Source organism: Chinchilla lanigera, unplaced genomic scaffold (genome assembly GCF_000276665.1).
Source record: "Chinchilla lanigera isolate Chin_1 unplaced genomic scaffold, ChiLan1.0 scaffold00005, whole genome shotgun sequence".
NCBI lineage: Eukaryota > Metazoa > Chordata > Mammalia > Rodentia > Chinchillidae > Chinchilla > Chinchilla lanigera.
In genome coordinates this window covers 23,413,948-23,420,841 of record NW_004955406.1, presented here as the reverse complement: position 1 = coordinate 23,420,841, position 6,894 = coordinate 23,413,948, and positions in this window count along the sequence as shown.

Below are 6,894 nucleotides of genomic sequence, written 5' to 3'. Positions count from 1 at the left end.
AGTATCATCATGCAGAAAAGCGGAATGTCTACCATTAGAAACTGTTCAAACTAAAGCTGGACTAATGACTTCACATTTCAGGTGCTCAATAGCTACATGTATTATTCATGTGCTCAATGGCTACTGTATTAGACTGCACAGTTACAGCAAAAGTCATTAATGAAATAATTAGATTTCTAGGAGTGAAAAAAATCCTTACATAAATGCATAAAAAGTTTCTAAAATTAAGACTTCTTATATACATATATATATACACACACACACACACACATTCTTACTTCTTTGCATGACACCTCTCAAAATTTTCTTGCTTTCTAATCAAAACTCAGTATTAGGTAAACCAAATCATTTAGCAAGCCATTATTTTAAAAAAATCAACTTCTAATAGACTACCTCTCCAAAAGTGGAGCAGTAAATAACAGTCCTGCAACACCTTAAAGCCAATCCTATTATATTTAACTACTTCATCTTAGTCTTTTATTCTGGAACATTCTGCAATTATTAATATTGTAGCTTTTACTGTTTACTAGCTCTCTCACCACCATGGGATATATGCACTCACAAAGGAAGCTCCCTTGCAGCACACCCCGTAATGTATTATCTCTATGCACTTTATAGAGAGAAGAAAAGATAAAGTCATAAATTGGGCTACCTTTGCAATTATAGAGTTCCCCTAAGGTTCAGTGAAAATGATGAGATTTAAGAACATCTTTTCAAGATTCCATTATTTATTCACAGAAATAAGAGTTTCAATAGACAGATTATATATAATAATCAAAAGTAAAACAGGATTTTCTATGGCTAACCCACTTTAGAAATCTGTAATTTTATCAAAATTTCTATTTGCATCTTCACTGCAAGTATAATGATGACTATAAAGGTAACAAAGCAAGGGCTTGAAACACACTGCCAAGTGCCTCCCAGTATTTATTATCCTTTTCTTCTTTTTAACTAGAATTGCCCAATTTGAAGTTGGACATGTGGCTACTCCATTAGTGAATAAAAATTCCAACCTTGTAGCTAGGCCTAACGATTAACTGTTTTCCAGTAAGATGTGAGTGAAAGGATGCGTTCAACTTTCAAGTCACAACCTTTATAAAGGAAACTGCTGTCTTTCTCTCTTCCTTCACACAGGTGGAAAATATATGATACTGGTGAACTGGTTTCTTCTATCCAATTGAGTTTTAGTTGATAGAACTGCAATGATTCCTGGATGATCATGAAGTAGTTGCCCTCAGCCCCGTTTACCCACAAGCTTGTGAATAGTAGCTGAGACCAACACCCTCGATCTTGTGTAAGTCACTGTGTTTGTGGTCTCTTACAGCACTTTGGTTTACTACACAGCATCACCAACACTAGCATTTGAACTTTGCTCCTCTGACTACTGTGCTTTTTTTTTTGGTTTTTCTCGGTACCAGGAACCGAACTCATGACCTTGTGCTTGCCAGGCAGGCGCTTTGCCACTGAGCTAAATCCCCAGCACCCCCCACCCCGACTACTGTACTTGACTTGAGGAGATTGCTAATATTAAATGATATAATGATTTGTGAAACCTTTTAAACTTAAAAGCACTATAAATAAAAAGTTGTTATATAGTGCAATATAAAGAGACATGTATCTTTTTAATTACTCCATAGAAGAAGTTTCTGTTTTAGCTGGGTATACAGATGTTTTAAGTGCTTTGGGAGGTTGACTTTACTGAATTATTTCAGATCATTTTTTTTCTTGCTATGTTACACAAATTTTATGAAATAATGTGCTACTAATTTCATGTTAATGTAAAAGCATGTCTACTTAAACCTATCATTAGCATATCACTTTAATTTCATTAACTTCATTCTCAAATTAGCTAATAGCCCTCATTTTTGTATCAGTGTTGAGTATCCACTGCATGCAGAAACCACCCTAGAGGAATGTGTGAGCAGGGTGAGGACCTTCCTGCCCTTACGTGATGTTTCTGCAACACGGGATGCTCTATTGGTGCTCCTTTAAACTTTCTCATTCTTGGGCTTCTGTGATTCTTTTCCATAGTTCTTTGATATGGTGAACTGAATTAGTTTCCCAAATAATTAGAGCCAACATTAAATATGGATACGTTACACAGTTACTTCCCTCAAATAATTAAAAAGAAGTGTCCATTTACACTAACATCCCTCCTTGCTTCCATCCAAACTTTCTGACCTACTTCATCAGTCTCTTCTACTTCTTAAATGTTGGAGATCTCCAATGTTTTTCCCTTAATCTCTTTCCACACTTGTTCTTAGCCTTTTCTTTTTCTTTTTTTTTAAAGTCACAGATATCCTGGAGAATGTGACAAACCAAGAAAACATGAAAAGACATTCTGACAGTAATTTCAGGATTCCATGAACATCCGCAAGCAAATGATAGACCTCCCAGGGGTTCATACAAGAACTCATCACACAACACTCACCATCTTGCTATCCTAATGATAGGAAAGAATGTAGAGGTTACTGCTTATTAGATTGATAAAGAAAGGCATTTTCATCCTTAAAAAGAGGGATAAAGATAACTCTCCTACCATTCATCTCAAAACACTATGACCCTCAATATTTTAAAAATTATATATGTATGCACTTAGCACACAATTCAAAGTTGCATTTCTACAACTACTTATGTTTGCCCTAATCTTTTTGTATAAAATTTTAATTGTTACGGTATCTTGATTCTTTGAAATAATCTGTGAGAAACAATTTTACTGGAAAATGTTTTATATTTCTGTGTTTAGAAGGGATATATATTATAAAGCCCTCTGATTTAGAATCAAATAGATATAAGTTCCACACACAGTGCTCCATCCTGTTTAGAATTTTTTACCAAGACTTAGTGTGGTTGTTTCCTTCTCCTGTTCCTCCCTGCCCCTCCCCGCAAAACGACCACCCCTTTGTAAAATTTAAGGAAAAAAGGGATCTAACCAAATCTGAGGTACAAGGCAAAAAAGTGGCTATAATCAATTCCAGCTTGTCTAGCTGGTCTTGCTGGTCTTTTCAAATATTCTGCCACTGCTTCCAACATTGCTGACAGCACACTTTTGGCAAAACCTCAGGCCACATCACACAAGGGAAAAAAATGTCAACTTGGTGCAGAAGCTCCAAAAATAGTAAAGATTAGAATGATGGCAATGATAAACAATGGAACAATAGTTTCAGACTGGCATAAGTAGATCAACCAGTCATGGGACGAGGTACGACCCGAGAGCTGGCTCTGTCTCACACAATAGTTCTTAGTTCTGGAGGCTTGCTCACTGCTGGCTCATAGGGCAGATGTCTCTGCCATGGTGCACCCTCTGATGAGAAAAGATCAGCATTTTTCAACCCATTCATATCCACAGGGAGCTCTCTTTACCATTTCAGGAAAAGGTCTAAGAGCAACAGAGAATTTCAAATTTGCATGAAAAAGAAATGAGATTTGAATAAACTTTCAATGCATCCAAAAAATGTGCTTCATCAGTCATCACAACTGATTGGTAAATCTAATTCAACACCAAAAATATACTTATTAGCTCTAATGTGGTAAAACTTGAAGTACAAACATTCATCCGCTTGGTGTTCTCAGTGCAAATGGAAATAGCATCAAATGTAGTCAATATGAATGTTCCTGGGTAAACATGATTGAAAGTATAGCTTATCTTCAGTATTAGACTTATTCTTCTAAAAATCTTCACGACACTTTTGTAATAGATACCTGTTCGTTGTTTTGGTGACTGATCATTACATCTTTCTCAGTAACAGAGACTTGTATTTCCTATTAGCAAGATTTTATTTGCTCTAATTTGTACACCTTAATTATACCAGTTTCATTCTTTTATTCAATCTCATGCAATGGAAAAAGAGGCCAGGCCAGAAACACTGGATGTTTTCTCCATACATCTGATAGAGCCTGACAGAGTTGGGGGACGGAGATCATTGAATTTTGGATACAATGCTCTAAGGTTCGAATGATCATATTATTTATTGTTTAAATCTGGACATGTTTTGAAATGAAAGGAGGGGCCCAGGACATACCTCAGTGGCACAGTGCCTGTCTGGCAAAAATAAGGTCCTGAGTTTGATTCCTGGTACCAAAAAAAAAAAAAAAAAGAAGAAAAAAGAAAAGGATTACTACTCTGATAGGATACCAGGACAATGATGTAAATGAAGACTGTCATAGGCAAGTCAGAATTAATGGACATGTAGTACAGCAAAAATGATCTACATTTTTACCTAAGTTGTAACTTTTTTTTTTAAAAAAAGGGACAATCACACCCACATATTTTTAGTATGAGGACAAATGATCATAAAAATAAAAGAGATGCCACATGAGCATAAAGTAAAATTTATGCTTGAAAAAACACCTAAATTTCAATGAATATTATCAAAATAACCTTCTGTAAAAAAGAACATGGAAGCTTATAAATTGACCTAATCTACAATTATGATGGGATATATGGATAGCTTCCTAGTACATGAAAAGGTAACATTTGTTAATCAACAATTTGTTTGAAAGCAAACTGTTGATAAAATTTTCTTTAAAAATATAAATAATTAAAAAATATAAAATCTAGCTTTAAAATGTTCTATGTTCCATTGAAGGAAAGACAGTGTACATACATACACACACACACACACACACACACACACACACACACCCAGAACCCACCAGGTTAGTGGGAAAATTCCCAAAATTAACAAAATTCTTTTAGTAGCCCATTCACCCCAATAATAAAACTTACATAAATACTAGCATATTAGAAATACATTTCGTTTGACCTATAGATCTAAGATGGTACAAAATTTAAAAATCTTATTGCTTATTGATTTAAAAGACTACTGAACTGGCACACTATTACACAAAAATACAGAATTATGTCACCTCAACATTAATTTTAAAAAGTGAACATTAGAAATACATTATCCAGAGATGAACTTATTTGAGAATGCACTACTAATACACACTGTATTTATACATCAGGACATATTGTTCAGGTAGTGTACTTTCTGAATCATTCTACAATTAATTTGCACCAACCTCTTCGTATTACTTCTATGGTTTTATACTACACAAAGAATTTTCACAGAATTTTGAAAATTACAACTCAAAACTTTCTTATAGTGTTCACATTCATATATAGGCCAGTTTAAGTCTTTTGTACATCTCTTCTATGGAAGGTTTCTCACTACATTGTGTTCTTTTGCCAAGTATGAAACAAAAATGATTAGAGACATTACCATAAAATGTACATTGTCTCCATGTGCAAACTGACACATGGAGAAATGTCCTGCGATAAAGAATGTGCTCCACATTTTATACTTTCATGTCTCTAAAGGATACTGAACTGACCACTTTCCCACAGGGCTTACATATATAGAGTTCCTCTCCAATGTGAACGTTTTCATGTATTTGAAGGCAACTGGAAGAATTAAACACTTTTCCACATTTCTTGCATAGGGTTTCTCCCCACTATGACTTCTTTCACATTTCTGAAAGGAACTGAGTAAAGGCTTTCCACATAGCTTACACAGATAGGGTTTTTTCCACTGTAAATTCTTTCAGGCCTATGAAGTGAACTGTGATTAGTAAGCCTTTTCCACACTGTTGATAGACAGTGTTCCTCCAGTGTGACTTTTCTATTGTCTCTGCAAGCATGATGCTTTCTCACATTGCTTATGTAAGGTCTCTCCAGTGTGAGTTCCTATACTTTAAGTCAACACACGTGAAGGCTTTCCCACATTGCTTGCATAAGTAGGGTTTCTCGCTAGTGAGTTCTTTCGCATATTTTAAGGTAGTGAGAAAGCCTTTTTCCACAATGGTCACACAAGAGTTTCTCCTCACCATGAATTCTTTATGATGTGATCCTGTATCTGTGAAGGCTTTCCTGCACTGCTAACATATATAAGGTAGTAGGGTTTTTCCCCGGTATGAATTCTTTCATGTCTCAATTCAATTCCTCTCTGTGAAGGTTTTCCCACATTGCTTACATAGGGTTTCTCTCCCGTGTAAATTCTTTCATATACTTTAGAATTAGTAGAAGTGACTATGAACATCACAGTGCAGAAGCAGCCTTTGCTGGATCCTTCCCGAAAAGAAGTTCCACAAAGATGTGATACAAGAAAAAGGCCAATCAGGATTTCTCTACACTAGGCTTTCACCTAGTTTTAAGCCAAGAGGTTTCATATTCAGTTTAGGACCAGGGGTTGAGCTGAAGCTTTCTGCACATTGGTTCCGTATTTTATACTGACAGTTTCTTTCCACCTTTTGACTTCTTAGATTTCTCCTAGAACTTCTGCATTCACTTTCAACTTACTGGTCCTGCAATTTTCTTCCCACAGAAGCCAGATTCCTAAAGGTATCTTGCATCGTATCAGTGTGGAGCTTCTTTTGGGAAGGATCCAATAAAGGCCACTTTTCCACTGCCATATTCAGTCACATCCTCAAAGGTCACTGCCACTATTTCCTGGCTTGAGGCTCTCCTATGGCCTTTCAACAGGGGTCAGTAGAAGTCACAAAGCCACTCAGAGATATTAACCAGCAGAGATATCTCTCAGCATTACACAAGGGTTCCTGACTTTGGTGCCATGACAGAGGAAGAGCATTCTACTCTGTGGGAAGTGATATAAAATCTCTGAGCTTAATTTTCTACATCTGTAAGAAACAAGGATAATGATTCCCATTTGGAGGAAAGTACCTAATATATAGTATATTCTTCACAAATATTATAATGTTTGCATATGTATACTTGAATTCTTCAACACAGGCAGTATGCTATTACGAAAAAATTAAGTTAACGTTCAAGGTGTAGTTGCCCTAATCAGATATTCACAGTCCAGGATGGTGGTCCCATCAGCAATCTTATCTTAATGCCAATCATCACTTTTTTATACACAAGATGTCAAAAAT